The following is a 22169-nucleotide window of genomic DNA, read 5'->3' on the forward strand; positions in this document are numbered from 1 at the left end:
ATCTCACATCTACTAAAAAGCAGAACAGGTTCATAAAGTAAGCAGTACAATGCTTGCTGCCCTTTTCTACAAATAAAGAATGAAGCACTGAGAAGTCAGGTGAACTCCTGAAGTTAACAGGTAATTGGTAGCAAGCTGGGGTGCCTACTGCTACATGCTGCCCTGCTAAGTTCATTACTTGATACCTTGATTTAATTCTTTATAATCTTAGGGTCTCACATTTTCTCTTACCCTCATACAAGTGAAGATTGCTTTGCCACTCAAGAAAAGCACATTTTCAGTGAGGGCTGTCTGTTCTCAGAGTTTTTCCCTTTTGCTGGCCAGCTTAGTTCCCGTCAATGACTGCCATCAAAAATGCTGACCATGAATTTCAGAATTGAAGGGTTCAAACCTTCTGTGCAGGTTGGAAAGATGGAGCTCACATTTCGTGCATCCGTCTCTGCAGAAGGTGGCTGATGCTTCCCACTTTGTGGGACATGCATCATTTTTAAAAGGCTACTGCCGCCTCCTGGCATGCTGGGGAGTGATTTGGTGGATGAGCTAGCTGTGCCTCACATGTGCTTGGCAGAGAATTCCAAGGCAGAGCTTTTGCTTCTCTCCTTCTCTGAGCACAGTGACTTCCAGGTCTGTTTCCTTATTTAAACTCACTCCCTGGGGAAAATGAAGCATTGATTAGTTTTGCTTCCTCTTACAGTCTGTGGTTGCCTACCCTTCCCTACCTCTACTTGTCTTGAAAAGCAAAAACCACATCCCTTTCCCCTAAAATCCCAATTGGTGGTAAACAGGCCCTCCCTTCCTGAAGCAGTGATGTTTTAGTTCCTTAGAAAGCACCATGCATATCTATCCTTTCTTTTAATCTTCAATCTCCACATTCCACTCTGGGCAGGGTGAGATAAAACTGGGGTACTAGCTCATTCCTGGCCTTTCCAAGTACCCTCCTGTCGGCACATTTATATTAGATATTGATTTCTGTTTAATAGAATAACCCAGGAAAAATCACTCTTTGTTGGCATTCAAAGGATAAACCATAAAAGCCATTAAGAAGAACGGTACGCATGAGGATGATTAATGGGACTTGAGGTGCTGTCCACCAACTATTTCCAGATAATGTCTTTGAGAGATTCCATTGCTTCTGGCTGCAGTTCACAGCTATTTATTTGCAAGGTGAAGTTCTAAGTAGTGATGTTTCCTGTGCAGTCTGACTGGCAGTGTTAAAGAGACAGAATGGGATGGCCCTGAACTCAGAACTTAAAGAGTTTGCCCGGTGAAGTAGCTAGGATACTTCAGAGGTTGTGCTTTGAAAGACAACATGTCTGCCCTCAGAATGCCCCACCCTCTGTGAGCCGTGACTCTCCTCTTCATGAGGACCTGCTGGGCTTAAGATTTATAGGGAAGAAGTGATGGTCAGGAACTATCGATTCCCGACTTCTCCAGTGTGAACTTTTTCTTTTTTGCATTGGACTTAGTTTGGACTTGGGCAGTAATGAGAATCCTTAAAACCATACTCTATCAGGACCTGCATGAACTGTGGTTTGCATTTTTGTTTTAAATTTGATAGAACCTTATGCAAAGTACTTCAAACTCTGTCATTTTTCAAATTGCATTTGTTGGAATTGATCTAGTCTGTGTTCCTGAGTGCAAATTCTCACAGCTTTTCATCCTTGGGTTGCAATAATGTGGTGCAGATGTCTATAGGGTTTTTGGAATTGACAGTTTACTGCACACCTTCCAATAAAAGGACCAACAGGATCGCAGCATGATGATGCCACTCAGAACAGTCTCTGCCATAACGGAGAACATTAATAAATATTAATTATGTAAACAAATGGCTGGATGAATGGATGATGAACAGATGTAGGAACAAATATGAGGTATTATTTTTTGAGCACCTATAATGTATAAATCAGTGATTTATCTAAATATTTTAAGTTTAATATTATTCCCATTGTGCAGAAGAGAAAACTGAAGCTCAGAAGTGACTTGATCAAGGTGATAGAGAAAAGGAGTAAATACAAGGCTATTAAACTTTTCAGTGCAGCCAAGGGAAAAATAGATTCAACAGTTTGTAGCTCCTTAGTTTAACATGGGTAAGTCGAATTTCCCATTCTCCATGACCAAATAATAATTCATTTTTGCAAAAATGGAAGGCCTCAGGCATTTCAAAATACATATCTACTTTTCTTTGGGTATATTCAGATATAAAAGTTGGCATGATTACCAGGTCATGTTGATTATAGTCCAGACAATATCAAAGTTCCATTAGGATCTGAGACAACTTCTTAAATATTTACCTGGGCTACTATTTATCTTAAATCATTTCTGGGAGTTGGTAAGGAGGAAGTTGTTTCTGGTGATTAATAAAGGCCTTTGTAGTTGCATATTCTCATATGTCTCACCTTGTGTTAATTCTTTGGCCCACTGTGCAAGCATCTATAGTTTCTCACCCTCTTCCACTCTCCAGGGCTCCTTTAACACCAGGCTCCTCCCCTGAAAACAGATTGTCAAAGGAGTTTTCCATTAATCCACCTTAAGGTTCATTTGTAAGGTTTCTTCCAGTCCTGCATTGCCTAACCAAGGCCCATCTCTTGGTGGTTTTGCCTGTCTATTCTGATCAGTGATAACAACGTTGTTTTCTCCTGAGAGTCAGGCAAGCATAGTGAGAAATGATTTCCTGAAAAACTCTGACAGTCCTTCTGAGAATATTCCCAAAGAGTTTAAGGTCAAAGTACATCTTTCAAAGAAGGTAGTTTGTTCAATAGGAAAATTTTAAAAAATAGGAGAGGGAAAGAAAGAAAAGATTGTTCCTTAATTACCCCTTTGGATCATTTTGATGATTATTTTCTCTCAACACCACTGCAGGTTTCTTCAAAGTAATCAGCAATGCCATTTTGATGGCCAGAACCAGATGGATTTTCTATCAACTGAGCCAGGCTCTGATAGTTTATCACTGAAAATAACAATGATAAACAGTAATAATAGTGAAAGTACCCACACCGAGTTTGATCGACAAAATGTCATGGGATGGAAAGGATGATTTAATTGATTGCAGTCATTAAATATAGATAGAAATACAAGAGGGGGATCCTATACCCTGATAGGACATATCCCTCTTTTTAATGGAGAATAACAGGAAATTTAACCCTGGGCTGGTGTGAACACAGGTGTCTGATCCAGTGTGACAGGATAATTAGTTATTTCTTCAGCTACCAATTTTTTAAAACACTCCAGGGCCAAGGAAAAAAGGTAAATTTGCTATATTTGAGCAATATTTTGTTTTTAAGCAAATATACAAAACTAAGTTACTGTTGCTTTGATTGCATTTTAATCCCTCTAACCCTTTCTCCTTTTACTTTCTTGTATTTTTATGTGTTTTGGTCACTCTTCATCTCTTTTCACATTTCTTTGTTACCTTTCAGTGGCTTTAAAAAAAAATGAATGTAGTACCCTCCCTTATTCTCCCTACAACTGTTCAACTACTCTCCAGGTTAATTCTTAATCTTTCTTCTTTATTTAATTTGCATTATTTCCTTCAAACTGTCTTTATAGTGCCATAAGGGGCGAAAAGCACTAGAGGACATTTCTGCAGGGTCTCTCAGACTTCAAAACTAATATGGTTTACTTGGAGGAAAGCATATCTCCAAACTTGGTTCTAGACCCATCCTAAAATCATTTAAATCTACTAGGGTGATTAATTTTAATTTGAATGTACAGAAACGTCATTGTGAGAAAAGAACAATAAGCAGATTTACAAAGTGGTTAAAATGGATTTTCATGAAATCTAAATTCAGCCCAGTTTCAGAATGATCATGAAATCCATTGGTGGTTTGTGACTATTGCTGGGGGGAGACATGAGCCTGTTTTGGACAGTATAAGCATCCCACCCTGAAGGGTGGCCTCAGGTTTCACAGGACAAGAGACAGAGGGTTGTGACACAGCTCCTTTCACTCTACAAGCTTTGGTGTTGAGGCTATCAGCAAAGCTTGGGTCTCCTTGCAGGACATTGTGTGTCCTCATTGTTTCTGTGTCACTGCCCCCTGGCTTTCCCAGATACCAAAGCTCTGACTGGAGCAGAAGTTTCCATCTTATGATTTAACTAATGATACTGCATGGATACCAGGGAGCAAGATGGGTTGGCAAAAGCACAAACTGAGTCATTGGGATGGTAGCAAAATCAAGAATGTAAAGTGTGCTTCATGGCTCATTTATCACCTCCAAGTACAAATTCAACATTTAAGGACAGTAGTTAAGAGCTCTTGAAAGTCAGCTATACTAGGGATAGCTTATCTTTTGCATCTGACTAGTAGCAGATTTACATTTCTTCCTATAAATTGGGCATGAACACAGTGCCAGCCTTGAGGGTTGGTTATGGGAGTGTTTAAAAATATAAATCTGTTTCCTGGACCCTCCTAGAAATGAGGCTCTGTCATTGCCTGTACAGTCACCAGGTAGGGAGGGTCTCATCAGATGATATGCACATGGCAATCTCCTAGACTTGTGATAAACAGAATAGTTAGAAAAAAAAACTTCTCCCTTAAGATGCTTTTAGAGTACACTTTTATTTTTTTGAATATTTTTTAAAGATGAAAGCATGTTTCCTTTTGTTCATCTTTTAACCGATAATTTTTAAGTACTAGCTACACACCAGACAATGCTTTGGGAGTTCAAAAATATAGACCAAACAACCCCATGCAATCTGTGCCCTTGAAGGAAACAGATAAATAATTTAAAATGACATCACATGTTAGAAATAACTATTGCTAAGGAGGAAAGTGTTGAAGGGTGAGTGAGGCAGTTCTAGGATGAGGAGAGGGCATTCCAGTGTGAATGGGACTGATTTTGGAAAGCCTGAAAACTCACCTAGAACCACTCTCATCCACTGGTGAAGTAGGCTTTGTTTAACAATAGATAGGAAGCAGAGCAAAGGCACACATACACTGATTAGATAGATATTCGTAGAGTGGGGCAGTGCTGACTGCTCTGAGGCGTTCTGCGTAACAGAAACCAGAGTGTGCACCCATTCACCCAGGAGATGGCTGCTGGGTCCCAGAGCCTAGGCCCAGAGAGGTGGGAGGAGAGGAACACAGGGCAGGGCGGATGCCTGAGTTCCTGGTACCTTCTCCCACAGAGGAGGGCAGACAGTAAGCAATGGGGCTAACAAGTTCATGATAGTTTGTAAAATTAAATTATTTTTAATTGACAAATACAAATGATGGATGTTTATCTTACACAGTGTGCTGTTTTGAAATATATATATACTTTGTTGAATGGCTAAATCAAGTTACTTCACACAGGCATTGTCTCAGCTACCATTTTTTGTGATGAGAACATTTAAAAGTCCACTCTCAGCCGTTTTCAAGAGCACAATACATCGCGATTGGCCATAGTCACCATGTTGCACAATAGCTTTCTTGGACTCATTTCCTGTCCAACTGAAATGTTGTATTCTTTGACCAACATCTCGCCAATGCCCCCCACCCTTCTAGTTCCTAATAACTACTCCTCAACTGTCTGCTTGTAAGGGTTCAACTTTTTGTAGGTTCTACATGCATGTGAGCTCATGCACTGCGTGTCTTTTGTGCCTGACTTATTTTACTTAGGGCAACATACTGAAAGCTTTTCTATTTAGTCCCAACTGACACAGTTTTCTCTTTTTATGGTTGAATAGTATGCCATTGTGTGTATATACCACGTTTTCTTTATCCATTCATCCACTGATTGACACTTAGGCTTATTCTACATCTTAGTTATTATATAATGCTGCCATGAATGTAGGAAGTAAATGTTTCTTCAAAGTACTGATACCACTTTCTGAATAAATATTCAGTAATGAGATTGCTGGATCATACAGTAGCTCTACATTTAATTTTGAGGTGTCTCCATACTGTTTTCCATGATTGTACTAATTTCTAGTCCTATAATGTGTATGAGTTCCCTTTTCTGTATATTCTGGTTGGTGCTTATTATCTTTTGCCTTTGATAACAGTCATTCTGGCATGTGAGTAAATACTATAGTGTTTATTGGCTTAATTTTATTGCTGTTTACTACTACAGCATTATTGAGGCTGTAATCTCAGCTTTGCTGGAAAGAGCATGCTTAGCTTTGGCATCAGAGTGGCTCTCTGTCCTTGAGCAAGTTACTTAAATTCTCCCAGTGTCAGCTTTCTAATCTTTAAAATGGAATTAATATCTATTGTATGTAGTTGTTGAAATAATGTCATGTAAAGAGTTGAATGTGCATAGATAGCATCAGTGCTTATAGGAGAGAGATTATAAATGTTCCTACTTATCCTAATCAGTGTACAATGCAGTAATAATTATGATTTCTGCAAGGATTTAAATCCACAATGTTTGATTGTTTTTCTCCAACGTGTATCATTATGTTTGTCACACTTAGTAAATGAGCATAGGAACCATGCTAAGTGCATGTGTTTTTGAACCTGACAGGGCAGCCTGACACATGTCTGCATCTGGAGGGATCAGCTTACCCCTATACAAAGTGTGCTTGGGACCCAGCAAGAGGTACATACAATCAGCCAAACAGTTCCCTCCTTTAAGAATTTGGCTTAGGAAGCTGTCCATATAATAAGATGGTTAACAGTGTGAGGCAGTAAACTGTGTCAGACATGGAGTCTAGATGATGCTGGGGATTTCTTGTCTTTCTCATTATGGAAGTAATGTGACCAAGCTCAAACTGCCAAGTTGTGTTTAGAAAAGAAAGACTCCTCCACTACCACCCTCTTTTCATCACTTCTGGGCCATTCTTGGCAAGTTGTGGTATTTTTCTGGATGCACGTATATATTCATATAGTACTATGCTCTTATCCTCTTTGAAGTTGATTGTGTGCTGCTTTCACTTACACTATTTTGCAGCCCAAAAGCTCCATCCACCCCCTCTTCCTCTTCCTCTTCCCTTAAACAGTTAAATATGGTGTGGGGGGGCGGGACTGAAGTAATCTCTCTCTGCTCTTGCAGTGTCACCTGAATGGCACGTGGCATCCCTTCACTTCTCTGGGACAGGCCCTGGGACTTCCTTCATGTTACAGCAGGTACCAGGTGTGCTCTTGAAGAAGGGAAACATACTCTTTCCACTTGTTAAGTAAATCTCATGGAGTAGGATTGGGAGGAACGGATGCCCCCTTCTACTTCAGTTTCTGCTCTCAGCTCTTGCTCCTAACTCCAACTCTGTCTTCCTCAGAGGGAACCCTTTCTCCAGGTGATCATGAACTGCTAACCCATCTTTCTTGGACCACTCCTTTATGGCCTCCAAAATGGCCATGCCTTCTGCAGAATCCACAGCTGTACACTGTCCTGCCAGCCCTGTAAGAAAATGTGAGATCAAGCAGACAAAGGTGCATGCATGCACACACACAGAAACACACAGGCACACACACCTTGCCCTCAAAATGAAGGCAACCCAAACTCACATGAGGCTCATCAACCTGTTCTTACCAATAGCGTCATCTGGGCTGAAGCCCCTGGCCATGACATATCCTAGGTTCAGCCATAGCATCTCCTTTCTCATCTCCAGGTTTCCAAGCCATCCTGGAGCCTGAGAGAAGCAGTAGCCTTCTCTAGCAGAGAGTTCTAGCAGAGGGTCAACATAAACATTTTCTTTCCCACAGACCAGAAGGAAACCTTAGGATGGGATTCTTGCTTCTCTCAGGTTGCTTTTTCTTTGCCATTGAAGGCACAGTGAAGGAAGGGGAGCAAGAGATGGGTCGTGGGCAGGGGAGGGAACATGAAAAGAATGAAGACATGTAATGTATGTGTACTGACTCCGCAATGAACGTAATCATGATGGACCGCAGACGTATACTAACGAAAAGCAAAAGGAAAAATAGGCAGGGAAGGGAGAGATCACAGTTCATCCCAGTTATTTAAAAGATGTGGGCCGGGGATTTAGCTCAGTGGTTCCGGCACCCACCTCGCAAGCACAAGGTCCCGAGTTTGATCCCCGGTACCAAGAAAACAAAGCAAAACAAAAAAGATGTGGCATTTATATCTAGGAAAATTGAGTAATTTATCTAAACATTACACGGTGCTTCTAAGTCTGACCCTGCTTAGGGTCCGAACCATTTGATAATTCACATAATTTTCTATTTTATTAAAATTAATGCACCCTGGCCCCAAGCACACATAACATGTCCTTATTTATTATTAATTTAAAAATCATGACAGCAGTGGGAAATATTAGAAAGCATGGCAGATCTCATGGGCTAGGAATGCCCTTCTTTCTGTTATTTCTCTTCTTGACCTCGTTGCCCAAATGTGAGAAATTGAGAAAGACAGCTGTTGATGCTTCAGTTTCTCTGTTTGTGAAACTGATAAAATTACAACACCTCATTTCCCACAGCAGTAGGGAGGCTCAATAATTTAATGCTAGCAAAGGACTTTGCACTCGCAGAGCACCTTTCACTAAAGAACATCAGAGAATCATCGCGTCTATTATTAATAGAGAGGACTGGCCTGAACATGGCGCCCACCAGATCTGCTCTGTCACTTCTCTGCATGCAGAGTGGGTGCTATTTGCTGTGGCCCTCTCCACTTTGCTGGCCAACTACCTTCTCATTAACCCAGATAATAACACTATTTTAGACCTTTTCATTGCCTTTCATTTAGGGAACTCTAAATGCCTTGCTAGCACTGTTAAATCAAGCATTATTGCATAGAGGTAAAGTGTCCCAAGGACCCTTGTACTACTTAGCAGGGCAGTAGGCAGAGGGTTCAGAACAATAGCAAGTTAGGAGGCAAAAAGTAGTTCCTTAGCCAGGCAACACTACTGTATTTCATTCCTGCCCCAGAAATGAATAAGCCCTCTATAGCTCTTTGGGCCTCTCTGTCCTCCTCTACTGACTTGCCCAGTCTGAAATGTGAGAAAATTGCAGTAGATTCACTGGCATGCTCTATTTTCAGCTACTCCTATAAAGAAATCAATTAAATGTGTCTGACAGTCTACTTTTCCTGAAGCTCTGCTGGCAGTTTAACTTTATATCATCTTCCACAGCCCCAAAACAAAACAACCATTTCATTTCATCCTCAATGAAAGTAACTTCTATTTATCTTGGTGAGGTTCCCATCCTAGCTAATCTACAGTCACCAGTCGGGTAGCCTTTGTTCTCAGCACTTTCTGGCTATTGTATCTTAGTGCTTGAGTCTCTGAGTCTGTGACAGAGGAAGGATCCTGTCATTTTAATGAATTGACTCCTCTCCCAGCACAACGCTTCCCAACAACCGTCCATTTCCATAACCATTGAGATGTCAGATGTAAAATAAAATGAGGTGCAGCTTGGCACTGTGTGCAAGGCGATTCAGATTATTATTGAATTATGTGGCTTGAAGTATGGAGAGATTACTTCATCTCCAACTTTTTGAGATCATCCTCTAATTGAACCAAAATTATCAACCATCACAAGAGACCTTTCAAACCACTAAGGACCTGAGCAGGTAGAAGTGAAGGGAGTGTGGCAGTGATGTGGTAGAAAAGGGCCTGAGCCGGGCTCCACCGTGGGCTGCTACTCACAGCATTAGAAACTGATCAGTGAATACAAATGAGCGGCGGTGTAATGTAGACCGAAGGACAGGGATTTGAAATCAAAGTAGAGATTCACGTGCAGAGCTGCGAGGCCTAAGGCAGATGTTTAAGTGTTCAAACCGCATTGTATGTGTTTGTCCCTGAGTTGAGAGTAAAGACGGTGGTTCCATGCACCTCACTGTGTGGAAGTGATAGCTCATAAAAGAACATTTAAAGTCCTTGTATATTCTAAAATACTATGCAAATATTCGTCATTGTTTACTTTGTTAGTCAAACTCGACTTTATCATGAAGGAAAACCCACAGTTAAAATATGTAATGCACCCCATACAGCTCAGGAAAGAAGCATTTCACAACTGCAAATTGTTCTGTGAAGATGTCTTCTCCTTTTGGTACAATTTGAGATAAAATAAAAGTAAAAAATTGACAAGAAAATACTAAGACCCATAGGTGACCAATTAGGATTTTTTTCAGTGTTTCAGAGGGACACCTGCAGTACTAAGAAGGTGCTGTCTGGGTAATAGACCAAAGGTATCTCCACAGCTCAATATGATCAGAAATAACATTTGATGATTTAGGCATGAATTTTCTTGCCATCCCTTTGGTTTTGCAGAATTCCCAGCTTCACAAGGAATTTACATGGATAAATGACTTAACCTTTTTCTGCCTCAGTTTTCTCCTGAATTAAACAATTTATACTCTTTTGTACTTTGACCATGTAAGGTAAAAATCAAAAATGATTCTACATGCAAGGATGTGGAAATACTATAATTTAAGATCTCATTAAGGTGGATCCATTAAGGTTGGTAGCACTTTTTCTGTGCTATCATTTTTAGACTACTTTTTCTTCATGAGGAGCAGAGAAAAGGATGTTTAGGGCTGAAATTAAAAATGCTCCAAGGAGACGGAATTTCTAAGAGCAACAGGCTGAAGTGAAATATGAAAAAATGTCAGCTGACCACCAGGAATAAACAGATTCCTGGCAATAGCCATTACTAGATCGTGGAATTGCTTCTCTCAGGAAGTGGTAGAAGCATTTACTGCTCAACTGGATAAAGCACTCTCGGGGCCAGATGACCTGCCATTTCCTTCTACATTATCTATGACTTTTTTCTAATAATAATAAAACCACCAAAATTGGCTGCTGAGCTATAATCTCCCATGTATAGGTTTGGAGCTGCATCATAATTACAGCTGGCCATGTTCAGAGATAATTACTCTCCATTTGGCCTTGGTCTTTGGGACTCCCCCATTCTGCTTTCTGCTAGGTCTGCATCTAAGGGGGTACAGGAGCATCCCTGGCATTGGATGCATTTTATAGTATCACTGCTTTTTAAGCAATAAGCTGAGTTTGGGCAGCTTCAGAAACACCATGAAAGTGTTCTGCTGTTTAAATGCTAATGTTGAGGCCTAGAACTGATGGTAGCTGACCAGGAACTGTATTTCCTTTCCTGAGTTGAGCGTATGATTCAGTTCCTCCTATTTGTTCAATCTTAGTAAACATTTTTCATGGTCTTTTTACAGCGTTTGCAAGAAATGCCTCCCAAGCAGAAATTGAAAAATACACTTTCCTCTTTGTACAGTTTTCAAAAGATGTACCATTTGAACTGAAAAATGCTTATGATAAAATGATGAACAAACCATATTTAATAGCTACAAATGTGTTATTTCCATGTTATTAAATTCAGACTATAGGAGGAAATATGCATGCATATGTACATATATAAATGTATGCATACATATATATATATTTTTGTATGTGTATATATAGTCACATGCTACATAATGACATTTCGGTAAATGAAGGTCCACATATGTGGTAGTGATTCCATAAAATTAAAATGGAGCTGAAAAATTCCTGTTGCCTAGTGCCATCATAGCCACCTTATTGCCATAGAATAACATGTTACGTGTTTGTGGTGGGCTCGTATAAACCTATCAGGCTGCCAGTCACAGGAAACTAGAGCACATACAAATAGAGTACAGTATATAATGCTTGATAATAAATGACTGTTACTGGTTTATGTATTTACTATACTATATTTTTATCATTATTTCAGAGTGTATTTCTACTTATGAAAAATGTTTCCTGTAAAACACTGGCAGCAGCCTCTTATGTCTTTTGATTACATTAATGGACCACATCAAGTGACTGACCTGCACCCTCTAAGTTTTGTATGCACACTCTTATGATGTTCACACAAGGATGAAATCCCCTCAGAAGGGATTCATCAGAACCAATCTGTGACTGTTTGTATATATAGAGTGTGTGTGCTTGTGTGTGCCTGTGTGTATGTATATATTTCTTTGTAAGTAAATTTTCAGGTTAGGTTCTGAAAGATGGTAGAAGTTCCCTTGAATGTATTTTTTAAATAGAAATACCATGTTTAGATACTATGCTTTGCTTACTTCCCCTCAAAAACTTCTCCTTTTCAGAATGACAACTCATAACGTTTTTAAGAAGATTTTAAAGGAGAGTAGCTAAGCATGGTGGTTGTAATCCCAACACTCTTGGGAGACTGAGGCAGAAAGACTGAAATTGCCTGGGCAACTTCGTGACTTAGCAAGAGTCTGTCTCAAACTAAAAAGAAAAGAGAGTGGGGATGGAACTCAGTATGAAGGCTCTGAGTCCAGTCCCCAGCACTCACTCCCCCCACCCCAGGAACAGTGGTGTCACCTGTCCGCTGGGCTGACCAGGCAAGGCCTCATGGGTCTGTTCTGCCCACCTTGACAGAGGTCACTGCTGTGTCCAGTCTTCTCCCGCTGGGTCTTCCAGAAGCTGAGCCCTTTCATCCATGGTGCTGTTTCCAGCTCCCAGCACAGTTCCTGACACTAAGTACATAGTGACAGTGTCCCCTAAGGTAGTCATCTCTGAGGGACATTGTTCACTGTATTATTTAACCATCTTGGGAAAGATTCTCAAAGGGGACCATATAGAAAAAGTATTTTTTTAATGACCAAAGCGTCATTATTCAGAGATCCTTTTTCACTCAATATTTTACATCTTTCTTTGTTTTTAGTCTGAAGTATGTTTCTCTATGCTGTTTCATGCTTGTAATTTCATTGAGATTTACTGAATTCCTACTTGCAGTTTCTGTCATACTCTACTATTTATAGATGACTACTGGCAGAAGTTTTTTCAGGCTTAATCTTTACTGCTACTTTGCAGTTTAACCCTTTTTTTGCATAATCAAAAGCACCACTTAGGTCCTATAAAGAAAGACTGTTATGGCTCATGTCTGGATGTTCCCTCAAAGTTTCATGTGGTCATGGGTGGGGCTTTTCAGAGGTGGCTGGATGTAGAGTGTGCTGGGATCAAGGGTGTGAGATTACTAAATTAGTCTACTGATTGGTTTGGCATCATTCTGGGAATGGATAATGGTGAGGCCCACCCTGGGTGTGAGTGCTATCCACCCTAGGGGTGTGTAGCCCGGATGGAATATAAGGAATAGGGAGGGCTTCTGTCCTTGCCTGCTGCTGCCATTCACTGCTTTTGCCGCTTTCTGCCTGCCATTGACTGCTTCTCCTCTGTGATGCCCCTTAACCATGCCTCCCTGCCTTGGAGCCAGACAACTAGAGGCTGAAACTGCTACAAACTGTGAGCTAGGTAAACCTTTCTTCCTGTAAGGATGTTGAGTATTTCAGCAAGAGAAAAAGTAACTAAGCCAGAGAGCATAGCTATTATTGTCTTTATTTTATATAAGGAAACATGCTCAAAGATGTTAAGTGAATTGACTAACATGACACAGTGAGTTGGTGACAGAGTCACCAAAAAGCCCATTATTTTTCTTTAGATCTAGTCTGTTTCTGTGACACCGCAAATGCTCTAGGAGAATTTCTGAATCATTGATGTGCTTTACAATATTTCTCCCTTATCTATAAATCCACCAGTGTCTGGCGGGCAGAGAACTTGCTGCCTCTTGATGTCTGACACTGTGTAAGCCTCTGACTCACAAAGTCCCCCAGCTCAAAATATGTGAAGCTGTCAATTAACCAGCCAATATCAAACATGTCATGGAACATGTGCTAGGTGTCAACTTCTTTCTTCTGTTTATCATTGAGTACAATCCAGACATTGGGAGACCTGGTTTGGTCAGGAGGCTTAAATCTACATGCTGTTAAAACCTCAGAGCTCTGAACATGGACAGCAAGAGACTTGGGCATAAGGTGAACCTGGAAAGGGAGAGTTGAAGGGGGAAAGAATTTGGGGGGCAAGTGGATCAGCGGTAGAACAGAAAGCTGACTGTGGTAAAGTTGGATAGGACTGGGACATGAGGAGGACTTGAAGGGCCATAGCAAGACATGATGGGGCATGACAGGACATGAGGGAACACAGGACATCTGAGATGGCTGGACAAATCTGTGGAATGGACAACTTAGAGTTCATTTCTCTGCTTTGGGTACACGTTTGGATGAAATCACTAGGATAAATCTGCTCAAAAAAAGATTGCATCAAAATGCTTAAAATGTGAATACAACTCAAGCCTCCTCACTAAGTAACATTGCCTTCGCTCTTATTGCTGTTTAGTGCTAAGGAGTCAGCCTCAATTCCATTTTCTGTTTTCCATGTTTGGATGTGAAATCCAAGTGTTCACAGGCTTTCCAGCCTCTGGATATAACAAGGCTTCCTTTGACTGGAGCCATTTCAAGGAACTACGTTGTCCCCGAGTTCCTTGGAACCATCCCAGGGCACTGGCACATTTTGCTTTGCTGCAAGTCCAAGCCCTTTCATCTCAGTGGGTCATCTCATCAACTCCCCAGCTGCTCATTTCCTCTGTCACTATATTGCTCTGTGACCACAGCTATTCTCTACCTGTGGTTGACCAGGAACTTGAGAGCACCAATGGCATCTACACTCTCAGGGCAAAGCTAGGGAGATGGGAAAGACAGACCTTCTATTGTACTTGACCACTGGGTCCCAGAGCACTCTCCATCTGCCAGAGTGTCATATGCTTTCTCATAAATGATTGGTAAATCCTGCCTGTGCTCTGTTGACTCATACCCATGATACTGGGGAAGATGTGAATCTACTCTTTGTCTTATTCTTTGTCCACTCATCCTTGTTTTCAGCTGAGTATGTCTATTTGTTCTATTTCTTCCTGTGTGTATTAATTCCTGCAGCTATACTTCTGGTCAACTAAAAGTCAGAGGGAGATGGTAAGGACTCCATGTTACAAGCATATCATAGGTAAATAATGCTCCATTTAGCATGACCATGAGTGCTCAGGATCTGATGCAGGACCACTCTTCTGTGGGGCAGATATTGTACCTGCTCCCACCCTCAACCTAACAACAGCAGGGCACACATTGTACTCTGGTAGTAAAAGGAATACATTCTATAGAGAAAATAGTTTCTTAACCTCCAAGAAATATCTCAGTGTAGCCATGCAAGATAAGATTTTGCATAAAGAATTAACTTTATGATTTATAATCTTCTTTTATAAAAGAGTAGCCTGGAAACTTTAGGTCACCCATGTGTGTAAGGATTTAAAATATTTTAGTCCAAAAAGAAAAGCTTTAAGGAAGTGTTTAGCTGCCAGGAGCTGTTTTTCTGTAACTCCCAGGGCCAGCACATGTAGTCCAGGAGATGGGCCCCATTCAGATTTTATTAATATCCTGTGAAGTTATGGTATTTCCATGTCCAAAACATTCTTCCAAGTCCATGTCCTCCGTAGTTGTCACTGTCCTAGCATACCTGGACACACAGCAAGGAAAGATCCTGACCTTGGTACTCGTTTGGTCCTGAACTTATCCTGACCATCAGTTTGGCCTGTGAGAAGCCATTGCATCTTTCTTACTTTAACTTTCTTTCTGCATAAAGTTAGATGTGAGATTCTTTACGATCTCCTCCAGCCCTGCTTTGTGTGAATCTATAAGAGGTTTTCTATACTGCTTCCTTAGCAGGAAATTAAAATGGGTTGGAATATTTCAAAACAAAGCCACACTGGAAACAGATGAGGAGCTCAGACTACCCAGACCTAGGTTCCCATCTGGGGTGCAAATATAAACAAATGGCTTGCATGAATAAGTGATAAAAATCATTGAGTGCTTTGAAAAATACTAACTACTGAAAGTGTTCGTATATAGGAAAAGATAGCTCTAAAGTACACCGTATTGTTTTTCTAAAATCACAGTGCCATATTCCCAGTTATTTAAAAACTGGATTTTTCTGGTTTGTATGCTGGCTTTTTATCATAGGTCTATATGTGTAGGAAAAACACAGCATATTATTATGTAGCGTTTGGCACTATCTGTGGTTTCAAGCATCCCCTAGATTCATTGTGAATAGTGCCCATTGTGGGGAAGGGGGGATTATGGTAAACTCATTTCCAAGATGAATTTCGCTGCTTCAAAGAATAAAATTAATAAAGCAGCTCTAATTAATAAACGCCCTGTGTGTCAGACGCAGTACAGGATGTACATGTGAATGTATATGTGTGTGAGTGTGTGGTTATGTATATATTTGTATTTATGTGAACATGCCTATGTTTGTGGATATATTATTACATTGAATACTCAGTACTCCTTAACACACTTGAGATTTAGAAGTAGCTCACCCGATATCTTTTAGCTAGTTAATAAAGAATCCCAGATTTGAAAGCTAGGGCCTTGCTGTAAAGATCATTATCTTTATATTATACCCCATTTTCTCAAGTAAAGGCTTTGACATTAAAGACATCTCAGGAGCCTGATGTTTACAAACTGTTAAATTTAACTTAAATAAATTACACAGGTTTTTCAACATTTTGAGTTTTGATTTCTTTATCTGTGAAAGGCAAATGAAAATACTGACCTCGAGGAACTATTGTCAGGATTAAATTGATACAGTAAATGAAAATGTCTACAGAAGTTCTTGGCAGACGTTGGCTGGTAAAGCATATTAGTTTGTACAATATATTAGTTGCACTTTCTTTAGCTCCCCTTGGACTAGAGTTTTTTTTCTTGTTAGAGAAAAACAATCTGCCTACTACCTCAAAAAAGTAGGCAAACGTGCATTGACTGCCTTATTGTGTAACAGCATTTAGTGCCAACGTCGAGACTTGCTGGAAACAATGATATGGGTGGTGAGAGTTAACCAAGTCCATTACATTGAATTCCAGGCCTTGAAATGTCCCCAAGAATTCAAACTGCCTTCTGGAAAGCTAAAAATATCCCTAAACTTTGTCTTTCTGACTGTAGCAGTCCCTCCAGTTAGACAGCTTTCCTCCGGGGCTTTGAAAGGGAAGGGTTGCTTCCTGCCTCACTCACCTTGAAGCCCGACACAATAGATTGCAGTGGCTTTCACTATGCATCATGTTTCAGTACAGGCCTTCAGGGGACAAGCCTGTTCCATTACCCAGTCTACAAGGGCAGGTAATTTAATAAGGTTATCATATTTTCCCTCTATAAAATGACTTAAGAACACCCTTCTAAAAAAGTCATGTCAAATATTGTTCTGTTTAAAAATCAGTTGCTGAATAAGGCAGGTGGGACTCGAATCCGTGGACACAGAGTGGAAGTCAGGTTTTGAAAGGAAAACTGGCCCTCTGAGTCTTTGCTCAGCATGAGGTTCGGCAGTGTGAGGTGTCTTGTGTCTGTCTGTAAATTGCTGAGCTCTCTGAAATAAGATGCCATCGACAGGAAGGAAACTTGACTCCATACATTCAATGTTTCAAAAATATTTATTTTTGTAATTATACCTTGACTCCTCGAATCTGCTTCCATATGTTACATTCAGCCTTTCCTGCTGCAGTTGATTAATTAATCTTTAGGGGAATCTTAGGAAGTATTGTCTGTTGGTCAGCAGTCTAGTTTTAGCTGCACGTGGATCTTTTTCTTGCTGTGTTTGTGCATATAAGACATCAGTGCTTTAGTTAATTCCTTCCCATTCTCCCTTTTTAATGACTGGAAAGCAGAAAATGAAAGGATTAATATTAGAGTCAAGAAGTTGGCATCTCCCGTTTGTATACAGCTACACATGGTATGGCTGAGAAATGATGGAAATGAATAAGCAAGTTGGAAAGAGCAAACCTTTACAAAATTAAAAACAGGTGAAAAACTGGAGATATAAGTTTGAAATTGTCTCTAAAATGCAAAGTGTAATTAAGAATATGGTGGTATTTTTGTTATTTGCCCTCCGATCTCCTCTTACAAAGCATTAGCCTGCTGCTGACCTTCGACATTAGGGTTCACGTGCCCTTTCTCCAGAGCTCTGTCTGCCCAGGTGTGGAGCTGCTGTAATGATCAGTCTGCCTTGTCCTGGCTCTGCTCTGCTCCTCTGTGGGACCCAGATACAACTTTGGGAGCTATCTGGAACACAGCAGATTTGTCTCATTTCTGAAGTCCACATGAGTTTCCTCATTACTGAAGAATGCATTCCAGGTTATCAAATCTAATCTACACAGCCATATATAGTCCAGGACCCAGTTAACTTTGAAATTGATTCTCTTCCTCTGCAGAGTCCAGACAATATGGCCTCGTCTGATATGGCCTCCTTCACTTAAGGCATGGTGACCTAACATTTTCCCTGGAGAACTCTCACCTTTGGAAACTGTTACCTCTAGTTCTTAAAGATTGTTTCAGGGACATGAAACTAAGCCTAGCAAGGCAAGTTTTATTTGTTTTATGGCTGCAGTTGGGTTTTCTTCCACCTCCTTCTCCTTCCTTTCATCTGCCACTCCCCAGACTTGACAGGAGCTTTCATTTATCATCAACACCATCATCATTATTTTTTTAAAATCACAACAATTCCAGTCATTTTATTTCCTTTGTTATGGTTCCAAGAAAATTCTAATCAGAGAGAAATCTGACAGATTAGAGGAAAAATATATTGAATATTTTAATTAATTAGTCAATTATCTTTGGCTCAGAAAATGAGGAAGATATAGAACATTCTTCTGATTTCCAACTATATATATTAACAATGCTACCTAGAGTCTTTTGCATTTCTATGCTGTATTCCCCCATTGTAAGACACATGGAGTGAGTACCAGAATGTGCTTTCAGATTTATTAACAATAACTTACATTGATAGAGTTGTATTTTAAAACATTTGCACATGTGCTTCTTCAATTAAGATGATAGGAATTAATAACTTTCATGTGGTGGATGAGAAAATGAGACAAAGCAAGACTAATGATGCTGACACAGGATTTGGATTTGGATTTTTGATGCAGAGACAGTATTCTTCCCGCTGAAAGCCCTACAAGATATTTTTCCTGCGTTGAAAGGGAGCGCCAAAGTTTTAATATGAGGTTCATAAAACCCTCATCTGGGTCATTTATATTGTCCCTGGTTATTCTGCAGCAGGGATTAGCTAGGGGTTCTCAGGAAAAGCAGCCATGTGATTAGAGCTGAAAACTTTCAGATCCACTTTCCCACTCTGCCCCTTGCTCCCAACTCAGGGGACAAGACTGGAGCTAAAACCAGAAATGATCATCAATAGCCAATGATTTGGTTAGACATGTCCATACAATGATGGCTCCAAAAAAACCCTAAAAGAGACAGGCTTCACTGATAAACAAGAACATGTCCTCATGCCAGGAGGAGGGTGATCCTCAACTCTTTGGGCACAGAAACTCTTGTGATTGGGATCCTTTTATACCTCACCCTCTTGATCCCTTCAGCTGTGTGTTCATCAGTCTCCTTCAAAGGATCCCTTGTGATAAGTTGAAAATGCCAGTCTTTCCCCATGTTCTTCAAGCTATCCCAGCAATTAGCAGACCTGAAGAGAGGACCATGGGGGCTCTCAACTTATAGCTGGTCTGCTCTGCCAAGCAGTGTATGGCTTGGGATTGGCATCTGAGCTGGGGGTGGCCTCCTGTGGTTGAACATTTGCCCTGTAGGATCTGATGCTGACTTCAAAGCAGATAACTTCAGAATTGAGGGAAATTGTAAGTCGCCCTGCTGGTGCCCTCTGGAGAATTGCTGGGTAAGTCACAAAAAGCTTTCAATTCTTAAGCGAAACTGAAGTACACATTGATTACAAAACAAAGGGAGCTGATCAGAGTTGCAGATTGAGAAAAGACAGATCAATGCAGATTTGAATATGTGCTGTGGGGTTTTAGAGATTTCAAACAACTTCTAATTGCAAAAACTACCAAGTGGAGAGAGAGATTTATATTAGTTGTTCATCAAAGATCGGTACAGGGATTGAGTAATTTAAAGAATATACATAGAGCAATTCTCAGAAAGGAAAGGGGAAACAAAAACAAACAAATTCCTGGGAAAGGAAACCAGTTAGGGGTGAGACAACTAGGCTATTTATAGATAGGTGGCTATCTATTCCAACCCTGGTTGGAATGCTCCACTTTAATGAAACCATACCTCTCCACACATAAGCTACAGGATGCAGTGAGTTTTGTCCTGGTGGGGTTTCAAGATATGCTGAGTAAGGAATGAACATCTGCTCAGGGTCAGAAGTTCTCTGAGCTGTGCATAACTGAAATTTGATCACTTGTGTTTTTTTCTACCTAATATTTTATTTGTTGGGTTTTTTTTTCAGTACCGGGCATTGAACTCGGGTCCTTGTGCTTGCGCAGCAGGTGGTGAAACCACTGAGCTAAATCTCTGGCCATCTACCTAATGTTTTAGGGGTGCCTCCCTCTGCTTTGTCCTTTAATTTCTTCCACGAGCCCCCTTACACAGCTTAGTCACAATTTTGACTGTGAGAACAGGAAAAATAGTTTTGTTAGATCTTTTTATATCTCATAAGGCAATAAATAGGAATGGAATATTAATATGATGAGCTTTGGAAATAAATGAAGGGACCAAATCCAAAAGAACACATACTTTGCAATTATATTTGCATGTGTTATCTAAAGAAGGTGAATCTATAATGACAGAAAATAGATAAGTGGCTGCCTAAGGCTTGTGGTTGGGAGTCACGGTAAGTGGACAAGAGGTTGTTTTGTCTGGTGATAGTAATGTTCTAAACAAGACTGTGGTTTTAGTTACACATTCTGTACATTAAAACACACCTGACTGTACACACAAAAAGGGTGAATACATGATACATCACTCAATATCCATCCATTAATCTACTTTGCATTTTGGATGGGTATTTTACTATGCCTAATTTTGCAAAATCATATAGTAGTCATTTGCAAAATAGTGATTCACAAGCTGGTCCCAGCACCTGGAAGGAAGCTCCCCCGCTGCCATCCCAAGCTCCTAGGGCAGAGAAGGTGAGCAGCGTGGGTGCCAGAAGCACCCCCCCCCCCCGGAAATGAGAAGGCACATAAAGAAGCCTCAAAAACAGACTTCCAGATCACCTACAGCAACCCCAAAGGGATATGAGATGGAACACTCTGATACTCAACCACCTAGACTCTCTGAACTGGCAACAAAAGAGGATCTGGGAAAAATGAAATCAGAAATAATTACTCAGATAACAGCAAAGATTTTGCTCATGGTGCAAGACATGATTAATAAATCTAGAGAGGACACAGATAAAAAAATAGAAGATCTGAGGAACATGATGGAATCCCAATGTAGGAAACAAATGGAACCCATAAAACAGATACAAACAGATTTCCAAGAGATTAAAAGCTCCATTGAAAGTCTGTGCAGCAGAATGAACCAATGTGAGGATAGAATTTCAGATATAGAATATAAGATTGCAATTAGTGAGGAGGAAAAGAAAAATTGCTTTAAAATTGTAAGGGAACTTGAGAAATCAATCCAGCAGCTGCTAGTTGATGCAAAGAAGAATAACATAAGACTGATTGGAGTCAATGAAGGAAGAGGAGAGAGTGCAGATGACATAAAAAAACTGTATGCAGAAGTGATGGCAGAAAACTTCCCAAGGAGTTGAAAACAGCTTGACATACAGATAAGTGAGACATATAGGACTCCAGCTAGCTTTAATCAAAAAAAATCTACACATAGGCATATAATAGTTAGGATTCCAGAAATCCAACAGAAGAATAAAATTCTACAAGCAGTGAGAGAAAAGAAACAAATCACATACAAAGGAAAGCCCATCAGAATCACAGCAGACTTCTCAATGCAAACCCTCAAGGCAAGAAGAGCTTGGAGTGATGTATTTCAAGCCCTAAAGGAAAACAGCCTCCAACCCAGATTGATGTACCCTGCAAAACTATCTTTCAAAATTGATGGAGAAATAAGATCCTTTCATGATAAAGAGCACCTCAGGAACTTCATGAATACCAAACCGGCACTCCAAAAAATTTTAGACAATACCCTAGGAAAAGACAATGAGGATCACAACCCCAGGAAACCCAGCAGAATGAATCCATTAGGCATGACAAATTAAATGCAAAGGGGGAGAATCCAACAAAAAGAAAAAAACCATGACAAGGCTTTTAAAACTTTTGACTTCATCTCCCTAGTGAGTGTATAATTCAATCTTATTATTGTACTAATTAGTATTTTTCTGATTCTAGAGTTGCACACCATTCCTTGTGCTATACTGGCTATTTATCATCTTCTTATGTCTACTTTTTAATTGGGGTGTCTATTAATGAGCTCTAAGAATTCTTTATATATTCTGGTCATAGGTTATATGCATTGTAAATATGGCCTGTTTAAGGACTACTTTTCATTTTAATGATGTCATTTAAAGTTCTAAATTTTGATGGAATCTCATTTATCAATTTTTTTCTTTTATACATCATGTTTTTTGTATCCTAGGTAGT

The 22169-nt window shown here is 40.1% G+C and overlaps 1 protein-coding gene across 10 annotated transcripts in view; it reads left to right on the forward strand.

Annotated features, from left to right (window-relative positions):
* Opcml (opioid binding protein/cell adhesion molecule like) overlaps positions 1–22169 on the forward strand; it is a 1190405-nt gene that overhangs the window by 690399 nt on the left and 477837 nt on the right. The gene's annotated exons all lie outside the window — the stretch shown is intronic.

The sequence above is a fragment of the Heterocephalus glaber genome, unplaced genomic scaffold, assembly GCF_053883595.1.
Source record: "Heterocephalus glaber isolate CG9 unplaced genomic scaffold, H.glaber_assembly_v1.0 deba00001446, whole genome shotgun sequence".
Lineage (NCBI taxonomy): Eukaryota > Metazoa > Chordata > Mammalia > Rodentia > Bathyergidae > Heterocephalus > Heterocephalus glaber.